The sequence below is a fragment of the Enhydra lutris genome, unplaced genomic scaffold, assembly GCF_002288905.1.
Source record: "Enhydra lutris kenyoni isolate GAN:26980312 unplaced genomic scaffold, ASM228890v2 scaffoldscaffold40, whole genome shotgun sequence".
NCBI lineage: Eukaryota > Metazoa > Chordata > Mammalia > Carnivora > Mustelidae > Enhydra > Enhydra lutris.
This window is the reverse complement of record NW_019154124.1, coordinates 15,749,487-15,773,254: the sequence shown is the minus strand read 5'-3', so window position 1 is coordinate 15,773,254 and position 23,768 is coordinate 15,749,487. Positions and strand designations below refer to the sequence as shown.

The 23,768-nt window shown below is 40.5% G+C and overlaps 1 pseudogene across 1 annotated transcript; it reads right to left on the bottom strand.

Annotated features, from left to right (window-relative positions):
• Nucleotides 1-316: 316 nt before the first annotated feature.
• On the bottom strand, nt 317-23,768 carry LOC111155250 (annotated as a pseudogene). Its single transcript, XR_002641128.1, has 5 exons — nt 23,540-23,768; nt 17,077-17,211; nt 16,652-16,670; nt 15,185-15,329; nt 317-1,530 (listed from the first exon to the last, which is right to left on the bottom strand). The product of XR_002641128.1 is annotated as an elongation factor 1-alpha 1-like (transcript).

Here is a 23,768-nt window from a genome sequence, read left to right as displayed (position 1 = left end):
TGATCTCAGTGTCCTGGGATTGAGCCGTGTGTCAGGCTCTCTGCTCAGCGGGGAGCCTGCTTCCCCCTCTCTCTCTGCCTGCCTCTCTGCCTACTTATGATCTCTCTCTCTCTGTTAAATAAAATCTTAAAAAAAAAAAAAAAAAAAAAGACTGGCATGGTAGCTATTAGGCGTAATATTCATCTAGCTTTCCGAGCTTCTGGGCTGACTTGATGACTTTGCCAGCTCCAGTTGCCCAGTTGTCCACTGTCTTAATGACACCCACAGCAACTCCCTGTCACATGTCATAAACAGCAAAATGGCCCAGAGGAGGATAGTCAGGGAAGCTCTCAACACACAGGAGCTTGTCAGAAACCATATCAACAATGGAGCTTCATTAGATTTCAAGGATTTGGGTCATCTTTCAGCCTTTCCCCCAGCATGATGGTGGAACTTCAGCAAATTTGCAAGCAGTGTGAGCTGGCCGATAATCCAGCACAGGTGCATATCTGGCATTGATTTGGCCTGGATTATTCAGGAGAATTACCTGAGCCATGAAGTCACCTGTTTCCATTGCTGAGTCACTTTTGCTATCACCAGGCACAATACCACAACAAACATATTTGAGAGACACATTCTTGACAATGAAGCCCTCTTTGTCCCCAGGAAGAGCTTCACTCAAAGCTTCATGGTGCATTTCATCAGAGTTTACATCAGTTGCAATGTCAACTGGAGAAGAGGTGGCCATCCTGCAGGGTTTGAAAACCCCACTCTCCACATGGCCCTGGTGCCAATACCATCCATTCTGTACATGTCTTGGAGAGATAGACCTAAGAGCTGGTCAGTTGGATGAGCTGGTGGCAAGAGCAGTCTAGAGCTTCCAGCGATATGGTTGCACTAACATTGCCATCTTCACCAGAGAATTTTCATCCCTTGAACCAAGGCATGTTAGCAGTTGGCTCCAGCATGCTGTCACCATTCCAACCAGAAACTGGCACCAAGTCTACTGTGTGGCGGTTGTGGCCAATTTTATTATGTAGGTGCAGACTTGCTTAATGATTTTTTTGTGTGTCTCTTCCGGCTCCAGGGTGGCTCAATGGAATCCGTTTTCTTAATACCAACAGTTCTTTCACACCCCGTGTGAGATCAGAAGAGCATGATCATGGGTCTGCCCATTCCTGGAGGTACCTGCTTCAAATTCCTTAACACCAGCAGCAACAATCAGGACAGCAGAGTCTGCCCGAGTTGTGCCTGTAATCATGTTTTTGATACAGTCTCTGTGTCCTCTGGTATCCGTGGAGGTCACCTCATACTTGCTGGTCTTGAGTTTCCGCAGGGCGCTATCAGTGGTGGTAACATGATCACATTCAATTCTCAGTTTATCCAAGACCCAGGCATACTTGAGGGAGCCCTTTCCCACCTCAACAGCTGCCTCCTCAAGTTTTTCCATAGTTCTCTTCTTCCCGCCGCATTTGTGTATCAGACGGCCAGCAGTGGTAGACTTCCTGAATCTGCCTGTGCACCGAGGACAATATGAATATGAATCTTTTCCTTTTCATTTTGGCTTAAATTTAGTGATGGTTTTCATGACACTTGTGTTTGGGTGGCAAACCTGCTGTGAACAAGCTAGATTCTGTTTCATGTCAGTACTTACCATCTAACATTTTTTAATATTTTCTGATGTCTATCAGTGTTCTGGCTGATCATGGTTTTCAATAAACAGTATTTATTTTTACCAGTTTCTTGAGAAAAATTTAGCTTTTGGCTTCTATTTAAAGCTACGATGAATAACTTTTTAGATAAAATATTGCTTAATTATTGTCTAAGGATAAAGTCCTAGGAATAGAAGTGTTTTGTCAAAGAGTATGTGCTTTTTTTTTTTTTTAAGATTATATTTATTTACTTGACAGAGAGATAGAGAGCACAAGTAGGCTGAAAGGCAGGGAGAGGGAGAAGCAGGCTCTCAGCTGAGCAGGGAGCCCGATGCAGGGCTTGATCCCAGAACCCTGGGGTCATGAGCTGAAGGCAGACACTCAATCTGCTGAGCCACCCACGCACCCCCAAGAGTATATGCTTTTAAGGCTTTTGACACACACAAGGCCAAATTTCTCTCCCGAACTGTTGTGCTGATTTACATTCCTCTCAGCAGTATTTGAGTATCTGCTTCCTCTTTTATTTGCTCATATTCTTTTATTCAGTCATTGTCATTTTAACAAAAAAGTATATCTGTTTATATTATATTTTTATTTCTATTCATATAAAATGTTTCACCATATGTTTGTTGTTTTCCTTTTGTGAAAGCCTACTTCATGACTAGTGAATTTTGTCTTTTTCTTAATAACTAGAATTTTAAAAATACATAATGAAGTTGTAAATCTTGACAATCTGTTACAAATATGTTTCCTAGTTATTTGTGTTCTCATTTTATGTTATTTGGTCACAGAGGACTTCAAAGTTTTATGTAGTGAAATCTATCATTCTTTGCTTTTTTTGGTTTCTGCCTTTGTGCATATGTTTTTCTCAGGTTTCCTTAGGTGATTGGTATTTGTGCTTGGTGATGAGCAAAAATCTTACATTGTCCTGTGTGAATGTGGTTTAAAACTTACATATTGTTCGCATATGCTTCTCAGTATTTATTTGCCAAATAAGAATTTTCTCCAGTGACTAGACAAAATTGCAGTTCCCTAAGAACTTCTTGAACCATCAGTCTAAGATCTTTTGCGTTAAACTTCAGAGAGAGACACAGATCATAGAAAACAAGGGCATACATTCAGGGAACATGTTTCCATGGCGTGGCTTGTGTTGGAACATATTCTCCTTATCTTCTCTCCATATTTTCTCTGTGTCCAGAGTCTTATAACTTGCATTGACTCTTGAGGCAGTGAGATCCTCATTCATCAAACAGATTGAACTTGTTCATCATGCCCAATTTACGTGTACAGGAAATTGGATTGGTTCTTTTTGGGTGCAAATTGTGTTTCCCCTTTGAAAATAATTTAACTGGAATACCGCAATTATGAGGCATTCCAATTCATTTGCCTTTTTCCATGTTAGGGAACCATACGAATCAATGCTAACCTAGGAAAGAAGCTAACATCTTTTCTTGGATTAAAAATTGGAAGTGACTTTTCTGGTGGTATAAAAAGCAACATCTGTTCACTTTAGGCTGAGGATGTTAATGACAAGTCATTTAGTCTTCATTTGTTTTTGGATTTTATTTCTAAATGATCTGGACTTTTTCTGTTTGGACAAAAAGAAACATGTTTATTATGAAGGGGATCAGAGAATAGAAGCAAGCCAAACATGCCAAGATGGTAGCTGCTGATACCTTTGTACAGATCCGTTCAGATCCCTTTCATGATCTATATAGTCATTCATGCATTTTATAAAAATATGGTCATGTTATAATCATATCACGAACATATTGCCATGTCAGAGTAGATGTATACAGTTTAAAATAAATGCACCACAGGCTACTGTGTGGGTGCATCAAAATATAATGTGGCAGTTCCCCATTGTCTGTCATTTAGAATGTTTTCTACTTTTTGATATTACACGTGTGTAATAAACATTACTGTAGCTATATCTTTGCTATATCTGGATATTTACCTTTACATATTTCCTTAGGACAAATTCCCCAAAATGGGATGTTTCCAATTTCCTAATCTCTGAATCTTATAAAACTTTTTTTAATTGGAATTGCCAGGAATGTGAAAAATATAGCTTGGGTACCTTTTAAAATGTATTACATGAAATCAAATAAAAATCCTTTACATTTAAAGGCATTGTTTATCTTTGTATTTCTCTCTTGCTGGCAATTCATCTTCCCCTCTAATTTATTTTCTTCATTGTAGAAAACAAATGTGAAAGGGTCAGTGTGATAGGAACTCTAGATTTTTTTTTTTTTTAAAGATTTTGTTTATTTGACAGAAATCACAAGTAGGCAGAAAGGCAGGCAGAGAGAGGTGGGGGGGAAGCAAGCTCCCTGCCCAGCAGAGAGCCCAATGTGGGGCTCGATCCCAGGACCCTGGGATCATGACCTGAGCTGAAGGCAGAGGCTTTAACCCACTGAGCCACCCAGGCATCCCGGGAATTCTAGATTTGCTTGCTATCTTTATTCTTTTTGAAACATCAGTTGTGTGTGTGTGGTGGAGGGCATGAGGGTTAATTTTGAGGACAGGTTTTTGGAATGGAGGTGTTTATTCTTCTGACCATGCCTATTCTATCTATTTTGACATTTGGAAAAATTCTTACAGTTGACCTTACTGTTGACTGATGATTACTTACCTTGTTTTCAGCTTCTGCCCTCTCCTTTTCCATGGACATGTAGTTGCTGAGCAAGATGACAGATATAGAGAAAAGATAGGTCCTGTGTCTCTCAGCATGGTCATGCAATCTGGTGTGGCTAATACTGTAATAGGGTCACTTCTTATATAATTGAGTAAAGCAATTGGAACATTAACTGTAAGTTATTTGGGTAGTGCTCTGTTTTCTATTTTGGGTTCTCTTCCTTACAAGTCTTAAAACTTTGTAACCTTGAACTTTATAATTTTATCAATGATGAGTGATCTGATTCTGAAAATGAAGCTACAGATTGGGGCTAACATATTCCAGGATACAAAAATACCAAGATGCAGAACAGATTCGTTGTCAACAAAGCCTTTGAGAAATGGTGACTATCTCTCTATTTCTTGAAGGTTAAGAAAGAATTGTCGACTTGTTTGCTTTCATGTGTTTAGATTTGTTTGTCTCGGGTTTCAGTTTCTGCTGTGAATCACTGAGCCCAGAAAAGGGCACAGCGCTAATTTAGGAAAAGACCTGAGTGTGTGAAGGTAATCACACCTTCAGAGAGAGATTTGTTGCCTGGAGAAGAAATGGTGCTGTTATTTCCACCGCTTTAATTAAGGCACTGGCCAATGCAGTCTTGTTGACTGACAACCCACTTTAGGAAACCCTGTTGTATTTCAAGCTGAAATCGGAAATGTAGTGATATTATCAGTAGAAAAAAATTTTTCATTTTTGAAGGATTTGAAACAGGCCTTTGACTTTGATAGTGTTTGTTAGTGGAGGATTAAATTGTTGAAAAAACTGCAGGCAGAGAGTAGCAAAGACCGGGGATTAAAATTGGTGTCAGGAAAATTTTAGGCAGATAATTTGTGTCCACTGACACAAATAGGTTGTACGGATATAATTTTACAGTTCACAACCAATTTATTAGTTTTATGTGTGGTCCTAGATTTTTATAGAGAATTGTTTTAGTAAAGATTGTTTTGATAAAAGATTAAAGCCCAAAGGGTATTTTTTGCATATATTGCAAAAATTTACGAAATATATGAGGACAGACTTTGTAATATACTACATGATTATTTCCTGGAAACAGAAATCTGTCATTCTATTAACATACATGAATACTCTTATTTGTATAGTGTTGATTTATAGTTACAGCAGTTAACTTTTTTTTCCTACAACGAACCACTTTTTTTTACAGCTTTATTGAAATATGATTTATATACAAAAAGCTATATGTAGGGGTGCCTGCGTGGCTCAGTAGGTTAAAGCCTCTGCCTTCAGCTCAGGTCATGATCCCAGGATCCTGGGATCGAGCCCCGAGTCAGGCTCTCTGCTCAGCAGGGAGCCTGCTTCCTCCTCTCTCTCTGCCTCCCTCTCTGCCTACTTGTGATCTCTGTCAAATAAATAAATAAAATCTTAAAAAAAAAAAAAAGCTATACATATTTAATGTAGACAATTTGTGAGTTTGGACGTATGCATACATTTGTTGAATCACCATCATAATCAAGGTAATGAACGTATCTATCATCTCCAGAAGTTTTCTTGCATAGAGTGAATCAAACAATGTTCAGTTTATATGCAGTTTGGTTTTACTATTTTCTCATGTAAATATAGTTCTATATTATAGGAACCAATAGCTGTCTAATGAAATTGGGTGAGAGAAAAAGTTTGCTGATTTCTTTATTTTTTTTAAAGATTTTATTTATTTATTTCACAGAGAGCACAAGTAAGCAGAGCTGCAGGCAGAGGGAGAGAGAGAAGCAGGCTCTCTGCTGAGCAGGGAGCCTGATGGAGGGCTCCATCCCAGGACCCTGGAATCATGACCGGAGCCAAGGCAGCCACTTAACCAACTGAGCCACCCAGGCGCCCCTAAAGTTTGCTAATTTCTTATATTAAATGGGCGCTTTGTATAAGTCAGTATTTGAATTTTAAAATCTATACCATATTTGCTTCACTTCAGCAAAATTTTTTTGGTTATTCCTTTTACCTTTATATTATTTAGGAATCACATTATTGTGACTATTTTTGAATAGAGTAGATAATGTGTGACATTGAAGGGATTGATATTCTGGAAATAAAGCTGTGTTCAGCTATTATGTCTAGCTTCTTCTTACAGCCCCATTTTAACCAAATCCAGTATTACCAGATAATTGTCTGGAAATGTCACTTATTTAAGCATTCACCCTTTTACCGTATACATTTAAATCTTGTTTTTGGTGATAATTTTGGTCTGTAAAGTTGCTGCAAAGACTGAATTAACAATACTGAACCTTTGCTCCCAGTGGAAATAGGAGACTCTGGTTACAACATTTTCATCAGCTGATCAAAACATAACCTTGTGTTTGTGTATGTTTCCATTTAAAGGCATCTTGTTTAATATACATTGTTAACTCAATGATATGGAAGTCATGACCAAGGATACTATAACTCACTCTTGAAGGAAGCTTATGTGATACAAGTGTTTTCTCCATAAGGTATGTCACAACCTTCAGCACTATGCTTGGGGCCATTTTAAAAGGTGAAATCACCCGTATATAGCGGAAAAAAAAAAAAAAAAAGCAAAAAACCTGACACACAATGTGCTGCCCAAAGGACACTTATTTAGGACATGAGAGGTGAAACAGGAAGGCAGAGTGTCATCTTGTTTGATTTCAGCTGGGAACATACATGTTGGGTGACTCAAATTTTTTGCCACTCTGGGCATGGCTGTGAATGATGTGAGAGCACCATGAGTATTGCCCTTGGGGTTACAGATAAATTTTAGCAAGCAGAAGAATTTGCAGATGCAGCCCATGCAAAAAATGAGAATCAACTGTAGCTGTTTTTGGAAATACTTTGAAATATTTCTAAAATGAAATAGAATTGGACATAATTTAAGCCTAACTTGATGCTGTAAGCTCATTATGAAGATGCTTATGAGGATGATTCAACAGGATTTGAGGGTCTGTCATTGCTACTCCCAATGTGTCTGACCCCATACCAATGTCCTCAGTGGTTCACCCTTGTCCTCTTTACCCCTTGCCCCTCCATCCCTCCAACCCAGCCGGTACTTCTCACTGTGGCAGCTTTAGGTACCTAACACCTTCGTTCCGTTTCTTGCTGCTCCTAATGTGCTGTCTCCTATAACCTGGGAGGAACCTGGAGATTTTAGGAGAAAGCAGAAAACCCACACTTACTGAATGATTAAGAATAGTTTTTAGATATAAGTTAAACTCCATCAACTTTAGAATGAGACTGAGAGAAGAACGATAGTGCATTTGTGACACTGATTTCCCTGCTGACTCCGAGGCTCCTGTTTTGTTAACATTTTGTTTTCTACAATGTGTAAGTTAATTCAGAATGGCAGAGTTTCTGCCATTAGGTCCGTGTGGACCAACACTCAAGTTTGGGTTAATTTAACATCTTGAGCTGTATTTTCTTTTGAGAGTATATATAAACAGTGGTAGAAAGCAGAATTCTGTTGGTCATTTTTGCATACATTCCTGTATATAGGTACCGTATTTTCATTTTATAAGATTGGTTGCTGAGGTCTGGAAACAAGCTCAGTATCTTAGAGTAATAGCAGAACTGATGAGGAAGTCTGCCAAATTCTTTGTCCAGTGTTCGACCACATTGCTACCACATTTATAGAATTTTGTTTTACTTCTTTCTTCTTCAGGCCAGCTTTAAGTTTTTTCATGGTCGATTTTCTAGAGGCTTCTTAATCATTAAATTTCTTGGGATTTAGTCCAGTGACTTACTCCCTGGTCTAGTGGCAAATGCAGGCTGTGTGAAATTTATTCCCTTCTATGAACAGTTGCCGATTTAGAGCTACCTTCTGCCAAAGGACCCATTTCAGATACGATTTTTGTTAGACTTTGCTTATGCCAATTGGAATGTCCTTTTAATCCCTGCTTCTCTAAGATTTAGTTTCAATCATATTTTTGTTGCAGTGCAGTATCTGTCAGGGTGTTATACATTGTTAATGCCAAAACGATCACTCGCTCAAGATAGAGACATGATGTAATTGAGTAAAACCTAATGATTGCATATAGATCTGTACTATTTAATACTATAGCCACTAGCCACATGTGAGTGTTGACCACATGAAATATGGCTAGTCCAAACCGAGATGTGTTCTAAGTCCAGAACTCACACTGATTTCCACAATTCAATACAAATAAAAGTATGTAGTTTTTCATTAATATTTTATATGCTTAAATATTTAAATGATTATACTAGTTCAAGATATAGTATTATAATTAATTTTACCTCTTTCTTTTCCCTTTTTAATGTGGCTACTAGAAAACTTAAAATTACATATGTGAGTCACGTTTGTACTTTATAGTCTATTTCTTTTGGGATGTTATATAGCTGGTATCAATGTTATGCTGGATGTTTAAAATGTACGGACCCTTTCTCTTATTTCCTTCTCTGATCTCTCCTCCCCTACTTTGAATACACCTGTTATGTTGTCCTTCGGTAGAAGGTAAGAAATATAATACCCTTGTCCAATGACGAACTCCCTAGTGGTTCACCAACTACACTTCTCATTATAGGTAGTAGTTATTTACTCCATAGAAGTTCCCAAGATACCAAATTAGTAAAAACTGAGTAATATAAGAATACACACACACACACACACACACACACACACACACGAGGAAGTTAAACGAATTGGCAATTTAGAGAACTCACCAAAAGTGAAAAAATGTATTGAAAATTGGCTGAAAGGAGATTTGGAATAAATATCAACAATCCGTGCTCAAGAGACTTTTTTTGAAATTTTTTACTGTCAGTCAATAAGAACTGAATATTACCAGGGTGTTGAGTAGCATGCATTTTAAAAAGCTGGATGCTATTGTCCAGTATATAGAGGTGGGTGCACTCCAGGATACATTATGCTCTTTATTATTTTGCTTAGTGTAGCATCAAGGACAATTTTTTTAAAAAGATTTTATTTATTTATTTGACAGAGAGATCACAAGTAGGCAGAGAAGCAGGCAGAGAGAGGGGGGAAGCAGGCTCCCTGCTGAGCAGAGAGCCTGATGTGGGGCTCAATCCCAGGACCCTGAGATCATGACCTGAGCCGAAGGCAGAGGCTTTAACCCACTGAGCCACCCAGGTGCTCCTCAAGGACAATTTTTATTTGCAAATTTGCTTTGTGGTAGTATTTTTAGATTTCTAAAGCCCTTACTATAAAAGCAGCATTGTACTCATTTGAATTTAGACAATGCAAATATATATATTTATTTTTATACATATATTATATATATCATGTATATTTTATATGTTATTTATATTTATTTTTTATATATTATACCCTACACACACACACACACACAAACACTAGTTTTAATATGCTTATCACAATTAAGTCTCTACCTTTAGGCAACAATGGAGATCCATCTCTAATATTTGCTGATGAATTTAATGTTTGATATCATGTGATAGGTAAAAAAAATGTAATTGAAAAAAGGCTATCCACTTGCTGGCTATAGAAGGAAATGGTATATTCTGGCTCAGAAATAATGTTGATATAGTGGTGCTGGCAGTATTCTTTTCCTCTGAATGTTTTGTAAGGGTATCCTCTCTGGATTTCTCTGTTCTGTGGAGCTAGTTTTAGATTTGGTTAGTTACATTAGGCAAAAAAAGTGCCATAGCATGAAATAATTGATCATTTTATTTCTTGTTCATCACAACTGATCACTTTAGGTATCTATTTGAGCTGGTTTTCTCTATGCTGGGTCAGTGCTCTTTGAAATGTCAACAAGTTAGACTAGTTACTAGGTTAGAGGTTAGGCCTTAGTTAACTGAACATGATAGCTTCACCTCGCTGATGGTAAACGTGCTCTTAACACTTAGGCAAGCCTGAAGTTGGGCAAGATCCTACAACATGAAGCCCATTTTATAATAAAGTGATGAATATCTCATCCAGTTTATTGACTACTGTCCTGAAAGTGAGAGACAGAATGGCGGAATGGGTACAAAATGGTTGTAAGTGTATCCATTGTTTACCCTGGTGATCCCGAGGCTGACGGGGAGCTGGGGCTCATAGCTCCTGGCCTGCTGGCCTGCATCATGTGTGAGTATTGTACTGTATATCTCTAGAAGATGGTTTCTGCCAAATGCTTATGGCTTTTGTGCCATTTTGAAGTTGAAAAATCCCAAGTTGAACCATCCTAAGGTGGGGACCCCCTGTAGCTGTAGAATGATGATATGTAGGAAATATTAAATGCAAATTCCACTGCAAAGTTTGACAACAGCCGCAGGCACAGACTTTGTTTCTGAATCTGGAAAAAAAAATTTTTTTTGGAGAAATGCAGTGCTTTGAATTTGGGCCTTTTCTTTTTAAATGAATTTACTTAGACCCTTCAAAGGTAGTATGTTAAGAACAGTTTAAACACTGAGGTTTTAAAGGGTGTTCTTTAAAGCTTTCCTAGGTTTATTGGAGGAAAACATAAGAGCTCATAACTCTGCACACATACCTTCATTCTAGTGCAAAGAATATTAATAGGTCACTTTCAAGATAAACTTACAAAACACTTGGTGAGTACACTTCATCATTATTAGTTTGCTTGATAACCAGTGGTTATCTTGAGCCTTCTTAGGGATAAGGGTGAGAAGACCAGAGACCAGTTTTAGGAACACCGGTCTATTTATGCCTCCTCTAGGTGCTCACCTGCTTTCCTGGACTGTTGGATTAGCTTCTGGCCTGACTTCACATGTGAAATAGCCATTTCTTCCTGATCCTTCCTTATCCTGAACCACTCCACTGACTAAAATTAAACTCTGACACCTCTGTCAGTAAAAGCTCCCATATACTCTGTCCTCAAACTATTTTTCTAGTGTTTTCTTTCTTTCCTTTTTTTTTTTTTTTTAAACTGCTCCTTTTCATACTCCACTCCCAAGCCATACTGTTCTCTCCCAGTTCTTGCAATAAGTACTACAATGTGTGCCTCAGTGCATGTCTCCATAATGTTCCCTCTGTGCGGGACACCTTTTCGCTCTGTTCCCAACTTCTTTTCTGTCTGTTGAGATCCTACCCATAGACACAATCCCTCTCTCCTCTGTGAAGCTGCCCTGGGATCTCTTGGGCAGAAGTCAGTGCTCTCTCTGCTTACCCGTTCAAGTTACACCTTCGTGATGATTCCTGTCATCCTACATGCTGACTTGTTGAATCGATGTCTTATGTGTCCTATGCTGAAGATGCATGCTCATGTCTTACAGGTCTCTTTTCTATCAGCAGAGCTTAACCGAAATTGGAAATGTAAATATTTTTTGATTCATGAATTAAAGAACACAGATAAGTTCACTTCCCTTCCAAGTATTCTAAATCCGATGTACTACTACTCATGGATTGTTTTCCATTTACCAAATGGGTTTTCTGTGGTTTCTTCTGGTTTCTCTGATTACTTTTTTTTATTATCTTAAACTCACAGAAATGTTGCAAGAGTAGTACAAGGAACTCCTGCCTAATTATAACTATTAAACAGATTCACTGTTTATTTTTTCCTCTTAATTGCTTTATTCTCTCCCTCTCTCTCTCTCTCTGTGTGTGTGTGTGTGTGTGTACGTGTGTGAACCATTTGAGAGTAATTTGGAGACACCGTGTTCCTTTGCAAGGAACAAGATCATTTTTCAGCGTAATCATGGTATGATCAGAATCAGGATATATTATATTGATACTTTATTCCTATCTGTAGTTCATATGCAAATTTCATCAATTCTAGGAATTACTTTCACGACTATTTTTTCCCTAGTCCTGTACACAGTCTAGGATCCCAGATTACATTTTGTTGTCGTATCTGTTCAGCTTTCTTCAATCTGGAACAGTTCCTCAATGTTAAGAGTTTTTTTTTCCCCCCTCACATTTCTCAAGAGTATAGGCCTGCTATTTTCTAGGATGTCCCTTAAATTGGATTTGTAGGATATTTCTTCATGATTAAATTGAGATTATATATTTTTGACCCAGTAACAAATAATACTATGTCCTTGCCAGTATATCATATCAGGAGATATTTGTCCTGGCATTGATGGTAACTTTGGTCATATTGTTAGGTCTGCCAGCACCTTCCATTTCTAAAAGTATTGTTTTTCCTTTGTAAGCAATTAGTTATTTGTGGGCTACACATTTGGGCTTTATGAATATCCTGGTCCCTATCAAACTTTTACCCATTGGTTTTTAGCCACCATCAATGGTTTTCTAACATCAATATTCCTTCCCTGCTTATTAGTTAACCTTCTACGGAGAAGAAGGCCTTTCTTTTCTTATTGATACCAATATGTATTGGTGGGTTCCATAGTTTAGCCAATAATTTTGAGTATTTATTTTGATGCACAAATTGGCCCCGAGTCAGCCACTCAGAGACCCGTCAAGCTAGCTGCAGGTTCACTTTCACCTTTTCTTTTAGTTTTTAACACTTTCTTGCTTCCTGATAGGATGTTCTAGGCTTACTGTATAATTTTCTGTTCAGCCCTTGAATTAGCTTTTTCTTCAAGGAGCCCTAATTCCTTTGGGGATGGTGTTTAGAAAGTGAGATCTGGGAGCCAACCCTGTTTGTTATACTGGGTGTCATGTTTCCTAGATCTCATTAGTAGACAAAGCTGGAAAATCTGTGCTTGTGTTTGTGTGTATGCATACACATATATGCATACGTATTTTATTTAGGTCTGTATCTCTTCATGTTAAAAGCTACAGGTTTATATTGGTGATGCCAATTTCAACCTAAAACACCAGGTATGCTCATGTTTTCTTCCTTTCTATATATGAAATTGTCTTTTCACCAGTGGGAAATGTGATTTCAGTTATACCCAAGGTATACAATACTCATTTGCCCAAGTCTAGGATGGACAGAAAGTAGTTTGAGAATTACTAGCTCATACTCCTGCAAAAAGTAAACCTGCTAAGTAGAATTCAATATTTATTTATTTACTTTTTTGAGGTACAAAGCACACAAAATCAAGGGCACAATCCTAAGTGTGCAATGCAAGTTTGACACATGCACACATCTGTGTGACCCATCTGTACCAAGACAAAGGATATTTATGTCACTGAAAAAGCTCTCTTGTATTCCTTACCAGTTAATCCTCTTTCCAACTCGCTGCCAAGATGCAGTAACTTTTCTGACTCTCCAAATCATGGTTTAGTTTTGCCAGTTCTAGAATTTTATATGAATGGAGTGATATAGTATAGTTTGTGTGTGCATCTGGCTTTTTTCATTTTTCATCATGTTTTTGAGATTCATCCATTGTTTTATATACCAGCAATTTGTTCTTTTGAAAATTGCTTAAACAGTATTCCCTTTTGTAATTGTATCACTATTTGTTTATCCATTCTTCTGCTGATGGACATTTGGGTTGGTTTTTTATCTATTAGGATAAAGTCAGTGGATATCAACATTCCAAGGGGATCTTCTTTGAGGACATTTTGTTTTTGTATTTTGGAGTAATATCTTAGGAATGGGATGGTAGGAAAGGATAGGCATTGATTTACCTGTGTTAGAAACTGCCAAGCACTTGTTCAAAAGTGGTTGTACTGTTTGTTTTTTTCACTTCTATGTGCAAGATATGGGTGTTGCATTTGCTTTATACCCTTGTCAACATTCTGAGTTTTCCCTCCACCTAACGATAGCAAGTGTAGTGTAGGAGTAGCTACGATTTTAATTTGCATTTCCCTGGTACCCACTGATGAAAGCACATTGTCCTGTGTGTCTCAGTCACTTGTATATGTATCTTTGTGAAGTTTCTGTTGAGGTCCTGTGCAGATTTTAAATCCGGTTGTTTTTACTATAGAGTTGTAGGAGCTCTTTATATGTATTTATATATTCTGAATGTGAATTCTTTTATATATTCTGAATGTGAATTCTTTGCCAGAACTATGTTTTCAGAGTATTCTACCCAGTCTGTGACTTGCCTAATCTTTTTTCTTAATATTACCTTCATTGAGCCGGAATTTTAAATTTCAATAAAGTCTAATTTATCCTTTTCCTTCTTCTATAATTGTTGCATTCTTACCCTGCCCAAAGAAGTCTTAGCCCTGGGGCACCTGGGTGGCTCAGTCATTAAACATCTGCCTTTGGCTCAGGTCATGATCCCAGGGTCCTGGGCTTGAGCCCCACATCGGCCTCCTTACTTGGCGGGAAGCCTACTTCTCCCTCTCCCACTCCCCCTGTTAGTGTTCCCTCTCGCACTGTTTCTCTCTGTCAAATAAATAAGTAAAATCTTAAAAAAAAAAAAAAATCTTGGCCTTTGTCTTGAAGATACTCGTCTGTTTTCTTCTACAAGTTTTATAGTTTTAACTTTAAATTTAGGTCCATGATTTATCTTGAATTAATTGTTTTGTGCAGGTGTGACATGAGGGGCTAAGGTTGATCTGTTTAACTGTATGGATATTCAATTGTTCCAGCGCCATTTATTGAAAGGACGGTTTTTCCCCATTGAATTCCTTTGGCACGCTTTTGGAAAATCAGTTGCCCACGTCAGTGTGAGTTCCCTGAATAATCTTAATTACAATGTGACTTTTTCATTGAGCTGTTACTTTATATTTTAAGCAGCATTCATAAAAACTCTTACTCAGCTTTTATCTGGGGAAAATTTGTTCTGGTTTGACCACCTTTTTTATCAACTGTCAAGATAAGTTGGCGTGTGATTTGCTCTGGGGTGAAATCTATCAGTGGGGCCTCACACATGTGCCATTAGCTTCTCTCAGCATTGTCCTTTTGCCAATATAGAAAGCTTCCTGGGTAGTTGCTTTTCTCACCCTGCTTAAGAAATCCGACTTTAATAATGCAGTAAGTCAGACTTTCATTTTTATTAAAGCATATGTGTCAAGATGCTTATAACAAATAAAGGCGACTGCCATGCTTCTCTTTTTTTTTCTTTCTTTTTTTAGACCTTTCACTCATAGTGGCTTTAGGGCTTCCTCTGCCATTACCATGTCCCATGGCTTCATGGTAACAATGTGCTGCTGAGCATTAGGCGTGCAGCTGACGATGGGCCCCCGGCAGCCGTCCGCCCGCAACCTCGAGAGCGTGTGTGGGAAACCGCTGTGCTGGGTGACCGTGGCTTTCTGGACCCCGCTGCAGTGGGGCAGGAATAATGGCCAATGCCTGGGGCTGGCCAGCTCAAGGCTCCCCAGAAGCCTTGCTTTCCGCAGCATCTCGTGCCCAGCGACCTGTGAGAGAGGCTCCCAGTGTGCCGTGGGAGCTCCCCATGGCCAACAAGGCAGCAGCATTATGCTGGCAGTGTGGACACGCATTGAATTTGTATTAGCTTCTTTTGTGAAGCAAAGTGCAAGGACATAATGAAATAAGTAACGTGTGTAGAAACATTGATTTTTGTCTCATCCTGGTGCACAGAGGCCAGGTCTGTCCTCTGCTCTGGTGCTCAAAGGGGGCAGATCTCCAGAAGGCCCCTCTATTTTGCATTTGTTTTGGCAATAAGCACATTCTTCCTTTGTGGTCCCCACCCACCCAGGACCGAGGGGCATCTGTTGTCATATCCATTATTTATCGGTGAGAAACAGTTTTACTTAATTTATCTTCCCTGCCGCTGGAGGCCAGGCTTAGCTCTCTCCCTTTCCAAGGGATAATAGGACTCGATGCTGCTAATACGTTTTAATTAGTGAGCTCTTGGCAAAGCCAGCACCTCACACTTAGTTCTTTAGATGGCTTTGTAGATAAGAACTTGGACAGCACAGTGAGCCCGGGAGCGGCATGCGTGCCTCCCGAGAGCCGCGTTCAACTCCCACGGCGGCCCAGCGAAGCCTGCGTTCTCTCAGCACCCTTGTTCCTGCCTGACCCTGCTGAAGTGGCAGGACCGCTTTCTGGGCTACTTCATGGGGCTCCTTTGTGTTGGACCTTGCCCTGCTTTGGAGGAAAACGAGCTCTTTCCTCCCGCATGGTGCAGCTCGGCATCTGAGAGAAAGGCATAGCTCATGCTTTCTTGTCAGAGCGCCAGCTCCTCCGTTTTAAACCAAGACATTTGAACCACGATGTGCTTTCAGGCACTTTTGAGCTCTAAGCTTAGAATCTTTAATGAGTGTTTAAGTTCTGGAGATGGGTAAACCATAATAGCAGGAATTGAGGACCCAAGGAGAGGGGTCCTTGGCTGGCACCGCGCTTGGATGGCCTTGGGAAAACGGTAGTTTCACTGGGGCTCTGCAACGCGCCTCTGTCTTTGCATTTGTAAAAATGCAGGGCAGGCCCTTCCTACATCCCGCTTGTCCCTTAGCTTTCTTTGAAAATAAACAAGGTGGTATTTTTCTCTGGGCAGATTAACATGTGATTTTACAGCTTTATAGTTTTCCAGATACCTTCATTTCAAATGCAGGTGGTATTAGTTTCTTTTGAGGAGCATAAACTCAGCCTCTGAGAAGTTGGGTGATGGTCCCCACCATTACCTGCTGGTCCACGCCAGGGCTGGAGGTAAGAACCCAAGTGTCTAACTCCTGAAATTAAGGGTGTCCCACGGTGATGTATAATCACTGAGAGATCCGCTTCATGGTTCTTCTTTGCCCTGGAGGCAGTTCATAATTGAGAACTCAAGGAGATGAGTTCTCTAGATTTTTAGTTTAGAAAACCGCCCTGTGTTCGCTGTCCCCTAAAGCACGGCCTGCCAAGAGGGGGCAGAGCTACGGAACTTTTGTGACTCCCTGTTTACTCACGTATGTAGCAACAGGGAGCCTCTGGGGAGATTAAGGTGGTGATAGTAATTAACACTTTCCCTCCTCTTGGAAGGGCCAAACCCAAGCCCCCAAAGCCAGAGAGAATGTCTGGGCCAGTGTGTATCAGGGGAGGTTTGGAAGGAGCGTGGTTCACGGCTTACCTGCAGTTACTGTCGGCAGGTAGGTCACAGAAGGGCCCCGTGTGTACTCGGGTGAAGAGGTGGGGGGAGGGACAGCTAGGTATGAACAGGAAGCATCAAGCCCCACATGCCAGAGCTTCACAACATCCTCTGGAACTGGAAGGTAGGGGGTCAAGTTTCAGAAGGTCCTCAGTGTTAAGGACACCGTAGCTGATTGAGTGGGAGACTTGTTGGGCTTTCCTGGGAGATGTACCCCAGTTACGTGCCTGATGTTCACGCCTGAGGAGAGAGCATTCTGCTTATCACTGCTGGGTCTAGAGGAGATACAACCCCCCACCCCTCCACCCCCAGCATCTTGTGTGTCTTTGTGGAGGGAACACTTCCTGCTCGCATGCTTTGCCTACCCTAAGAACACCTGGTGGGTAGAAAGCTTCTGTGTGTGGCACTCATATGGGAGAAGAGGCCATGTCCATGGCAACAATTATTTGCTGCTGGCATTGGATGGAGAGGTGGTGGGGCCAACAGACTGGGGAGTGCTGCTGCCCAGGGAGCCTCCACCCCCTTGGCTTTTCCTTGCTGTTGTGGCCAGGGCCAGTGTCTGGGGCCCAGAGGAGGGCGCACAGGCCGCTCCTTCCCCATCTCAGCCAGAACTTGTAACCAGCACGTGCAACCTGTGTTAGAAGGGATGGACAACCTGGCTTTGTACTGGTTTGGACTGATTTGTAAAGTAGAAGTGACTGGGAACGTGGTTGCCTCGGACTGAGATGGCTCCAGTTGGCAAGTTAGTTTGACCTTTACCCAACTGGATGGGATTCTTGACTTTGGGATTGGTAACATTTAATGAGGGGGAAAAAAAGGCACGGTGTTGAGAGTCTTCAGCCAAATCTGACAGAACAGATCAGCTGTGACTTGCAGCTCTGGTGGATCACAGTTTACTCCACTAAGTTCAGATGTGCATAGAAACTAAAGCTGCTGCATTTTTCATAACGGAATCTCCTTAATCTGTTTAACGACGCGTCTAGCCCTTCTGGGGCTTCAGACAACACGCGAGCTTCAGACACACCTGCCCTACCACTTACTTGCACACCCTCTTGTTTCTCCTCACGGCCGCCGGGGAGCCTCATGCAGTGGGCTTTCCTCTTCTGGTTGGACCCCGTTTTCCTTCATGTCATTTCTTGGCAGAATGTTTTTCCAGGAAGCCTTATTCACATAGGAAAGCAACAAACAATCCACTCTTCTCCCTGCTACACCTCTCATGTGATGTTCCCCCAGTTCTGAACTACAGTATTTCTGTGTCTAAGTGAAGACTCTTTTGTAGAAGAAGCTAAGAGAAGTCAAGGAGATGTCCCGGGCCACACATCTAGGAAGAGACAGAATCGAGATCGAAACCCCTCCCTCCCTGATGCTGCCCCCCAGAACGTGCAGTCGGTTCTAGGTCAGCCCTCTGCAGAGCACCCTGACTTTGCCAGAAATTCAGCGGGGCAGGTGCTTCTTGATATGGGTCAATGGATGACGTTTTGTTCCCTTGGCTGAAAATATTGAAATCGTGGTGCTTTTCCTACATTTTTAATTAGCCAAGCTGAGGCTTGTGATGCGAAGCCATGGAGTGGGGTTCATTTCCTATTGTATATTCTGTACAATACGTGGAATGGGGTTGGCGCTGGCTTCAGTTAATAGCAAAGGCAGAGTAATGACACCGGCAGCAGCACAGTAAATGGCTGTCTCGGAACCTCCGGCAAGTCAGCGACATTGCAGGGCTGCGTCAGACGCTGAGTGTGGGCCAGTGGACGGATCCAGGCTGCTCTTCTCTCTCCTCCTTCAGGCATCTCTGGGATGAATTATATTTACAGGACACCTTAATGTTTACTGGGAAAGGGGTCCAGCAGCTCTTTCTCTCTCCTGGTTTAGAAAACCACCCTTCAGTCTGTGCCTTGGAGGCAAGGAGGGGCTTTTCCTAAATGGCCATCTGTGAAGTCTGCAATTACCCAGAACGTGCCAGGTTCACCCCGCAGCTTCCTTTGCAAATGTCTCCCCTCCTGTCCTTCTCTCTTTCTCTCTCTCTTTTTTTTAAACATGTAGTTTTCAAAGAGAAAGCACAGTCTTTGTTGATGAGTATTAACCAGGACGGTTTCAGAAGGAGTGGTGCGATGGCTTGCGGGGACGGTCTTCAGATGTCACGTTTCTCTTTCAAGAGTTCATGCGGCATTTTGCCTTGCGTATGGGCAGTAATGTGTTTTCTGTGAAGTGAAGCTGGCTCTTTTGGATGTGTTTTTCAGGCAAATTCAGGAAGTTCCATATGGCACTGTTAGGTATTGACCTTTACGCCTGAAATTGATCTCCTCTAAAAAACAAATGAAATATGAGTGAGAATCATCAAGTGTATGGATCTTGGCTATGGAAATGCAAAGAATTTATCCTTAGTGTTTTAGGTCAGCAAATTATTCTTAACCACGGGAGATCACATGGAGGAATAGAATCTGTTCACTGTAATCTAGATTTGGCCCTTTAAAATACAGGTGAAATGCAGTGCTAAAACTGAACTGAATGTTATTATGTATATTATATATTATATATATTATAACAAGCTTGTTATTGTGGTTTTCCTTGGGGAGGCTCAGTGCCTTACTACGTGTTGTTCATAAATCTGGGTATGCTGTCTCTTGAAGCTGCTGCGTAATTCTGATGAGCAGAGCAGAAAGGAGACCCAGGACACATGATTGTGGGAACTGACCTAATTTTTTACTTCAAGCTATAATTTCAAATCATTTATATTCTTTACTCTGCATTTTATATGCTCAATTGATTTTTATAGTTGAATAATCAAGACGGTAATTGATAGAATATATCATTTACTAAATTTAGCCAAACGTTACCCTAGAGAGCTTACTGATGGGGGTATATGGTTTTCATTTTAACTATTTCCCTTCTAGGGCTTTTAAGAAGCAAGCGTTCTTTATTCTTGGAGTAGAGCAAAACATTTGACATAGTGATTACAACAAATTTTTTGAAAAAATACTGGAAAATCAAAATAACTGAATACCCTGCATAAATTAGATAGGATTACCCGGCTGATGTTCTTAAGTGGCCACACTGGGGAATGCAAAGGAAAGGCGGTTGGTGCCAGAGTGTAGGGTCTTTGTCAGCTGTTTTTTCTTGGCTGTTAGTGACTAGGTAATTTATTAAGTGTCTCTTCTTTTCCTCCTTTCCACCATTGAAAAATATGGATAGTACCAGAAGGAAGGAAATGGAAATGAAGCCACTTTACTATTTGTTGTTGTTGTTGTTATCCTCACTAATATGTAAATACATTTAAGAAAAACATGTTTTTGAAATCATGGAAGTTCCAGAACTTCCTGTTAACCACCCTTCTCCTTTACCTGTCCCTCCTCTACATCTATAGCTTGAAGTTCCTGTCGGTTATGAGCACTCGTTATAGTTGCCTCAGGTTCTTGGAAAAAATCGAGAAACTGTGGAATCCTAAAAAGTGCTGGTAAAATAAATTGTTTTGTCTCTATCATGACATTTGGTTGATGAAAAATTGATGATTTAATAAAACAGAATTGTCACGTGCTATAAATGTACGGTTTCTTTTTAACTTGAAGAGACGACTACGGAGTAGACTAGATGAGTAGCTCTCACTAGGGCGTGTGAATTTGTCTACCAGGGGACATCGGGCTGTAGCTGAAGACATTTTTGATCATCATGACTTTGGGGGAAGGGAGGCTTTCCTGCTAGCATTTGGTAGGTAGAGGTCAGGGGTGCTGTTAAAACCCTGCATTGCATGGGGCAGCCCCCATAACAAAGCACTATCTGGCCCAGAGTGTCAGAAGTGCCACTTTTTGTAAAACCTGTACCAGATCCACAAGTCAGGGCCTTGGGTTTAGATTCTAGCTCCCCCACTCAGTAACCAACCAGCTCTGGACAAAACCGCTTGGCTTCTGTGAGCCTCAATTTCCTCTCCATAGAAATACAGATAATGCTTCATCATCCACCAACTTTTTAGCCTTGCAGTGCAAATCACTGTGAGCTAACGGATGTTAAAATGTTTTATAACTAAAGGAAGGCTATGTACAAACTGTGTGATAATAGAGTAAAAAAAATTGGATATTTTTATATTATCATTGTTTAACCAGAATATTTCTTGATGAACTCAGAATTTTCTGAGTAATGATCTCTTGAAGGTTAAGACCGGTACTTATAGTTCTTTAATATCCTCAAGTAAAATGCCATGTGTATAAAGGAAACATCGCATTTTTGTTAATTATGTATACGCATATTATAGACCCTCCATTAATGAAAATCTGCCCTTTGATTAGTGTGTCCACCCTTGTGTAGTACTGTTTGATCCTAGTATTGTAGTCGTAGATAGTGGATCTAGCTGCTTTAATTTGCTCGAAGAAATGTCAATCACACACAATGCGATTCCTATATAAAGACATACTGAAGGCTTTTTCAGAAACATTCGGTATCCAAACTAACTGATGAGGTTAGGGTTTCTGGAGCGAATCACTTTTAATGCAATGACTAGATGAACACTTGATAGAGAGACACTTGTGTATCTGGTGTGGATTTGGGTTTACGTGTGATGTAGAATGGACCCAGAAAGACCCTTGGCCAAGTGACCGTGGTGGGAAGGGATACTCAGGACTGTTCTTAGTCAGATCAGGGATTTTGAACAGTTGTGGAAGGGATCTGCATTTCTTGACTTGATGTGAAAACCCATTGGCTACATAGCCCTTAAGGGTGTTATTAATGCTACCATGTTCTTTCATACCAGTTTTTCATACCAGTTTCATACCAGTTTCATACCAGCTGAACTTTTCCAAATGTATAGAGAAATAGGTCAGAGTTGTTAATGTTGAACTTTAAATCATTCCTGGAACTATTTGAGTCTGGTGGTCTCTTGTGAGAGACAGAGCAAGAGATCCTTTGGGCATAAAGGCTGAGCACAAGTGGTGGCTGGCAGCTTCCGGTCGCTCTTTAGTTGAAATCAAAGTTAGCGTTATTTGTTAAACCCTGGAGAACTACAGTGGCTGCTCTTTGTGATGGACATCTGCCTTCATTTAAATTTATACATGAGTACTGCCCATTTGGGCAGGTGGAATATTATTTAAATGTATTTGGGATACTTGCCAGCATCTTTCATTGGACAGCCGCTTCTCAACATGTTGTCCAGTACTTTCCCTGTCACACCCTTTATTCTAAAGCTTTAAACACCCATATAGACTGCGAAACATGCAGGAATTTTTTTTTCCTTCTTGCTTATTGATTTAATCATAGTGATAGATAGCTACTTGGAAAAACTAATGACAGGCTCAGAGAGAAATTTTTTAAATATAGATAGCTCTAAAAGCCTTATAAGAATAAATGCTGAATATAGCTAAATTTGCAACTTTGTTTGAATATGAATAGAGTTAATACCATTTTTAGAATTAAAAGTTTGAGGAGATAGTCAATTACAACTTCTAACTTAGGATGCTTGTCTCAGAGTCTTGATTGTTCTACATTTAAAATGTATTTGGGAGAAAGTAGACTTGTGTGATGGTTAATTTTGTGTGTCAACCTGACTGAGGCAGAAAGTGCCCAGACTTTTGGTCAAACGTTAATTATTCTGGATGAGATGAACATTAGAATCGGTAGAGTAAGTAAAGCAGATTTCCTTTTCTAATTTAGGAGGACCTCATCCAATGAATTGAAGGTCTGCATAGAATAAAAAGTCTGACCCTCCTGTGAGTAAGAGGGGACTCCTACCTGCCTGCATTGATCTGGGACTTTTTTTTTTTTTTCCTCTTCCTGCTTTGGACTCAAACTGCGTCACTAAGCTCTTTCTGGGTCTCGAGTCTGCTGACCTTCTCACTGGAACTACACCATCAGCTATCCTGGGTCTCCAGCTCGCCAAGTGCAGGTGGTGGGATTTGATGGCCTCCCTAATTGTGTGAACCAGTTCCTTATCATCTGTCTATATCTATCTATCTATCCATGTAGTTACCTACCTACCTGCTTATCTCCGTATCTACGTATCCTATTTGTTTGGTTTCTCTGGGGAACCCTGACTCATAAATTAGTGTTGGCCAAGGAATGGGAAGAGGGATAATGGGGATATGAGGTTGGGGAAGGGGTGGTGATCAAAATGTTAGAAAATTTCATAGGTGATCCAGTGATAGTTGCACAAACTTGTGAATACACGGAAAATGACGTACATGTACACTTAAAATTCACGAATTTTATGGTATATGAATTACGTCTCAATTTCAAAAAGGCAACTACACCTGGAATCCAAGAACCTAGGGCCACACGGCTTCCTCTCTGGCCTGGACAGCTGCACTGGCGCCCCCGACTGGTGTCCCTGCTCCCCTGCAGCCACTTCTATTGGATAAGAAATCAAAACGATGATTTCAAACTATCCTCTTACTACAGAGTCTTTAATGATTTCCCATCATACTGAGGATTAAATCCAAACTCCACCTGATGGTCTATAACGCACTATCTTCTGGTCTCCCCATCATCATGCCGCTCTTCTCTTGAGTCTCGAAACCGTAGTCAGATTCACCTCCTTCATGTTCCTCAGCGTTCCATTTCTGTTTTTCTCCTGGGCTTTTGTAGCTGCTGGTCCCTCTGCTGGGAATGTTCTGCAGGCTTCTTCTCTCTGTGGCCGGCTCTTGCTGCCGATGGCTTGCTTTTGCTCCTTGTTCTTGGCACTCCCCTCCCCCCAT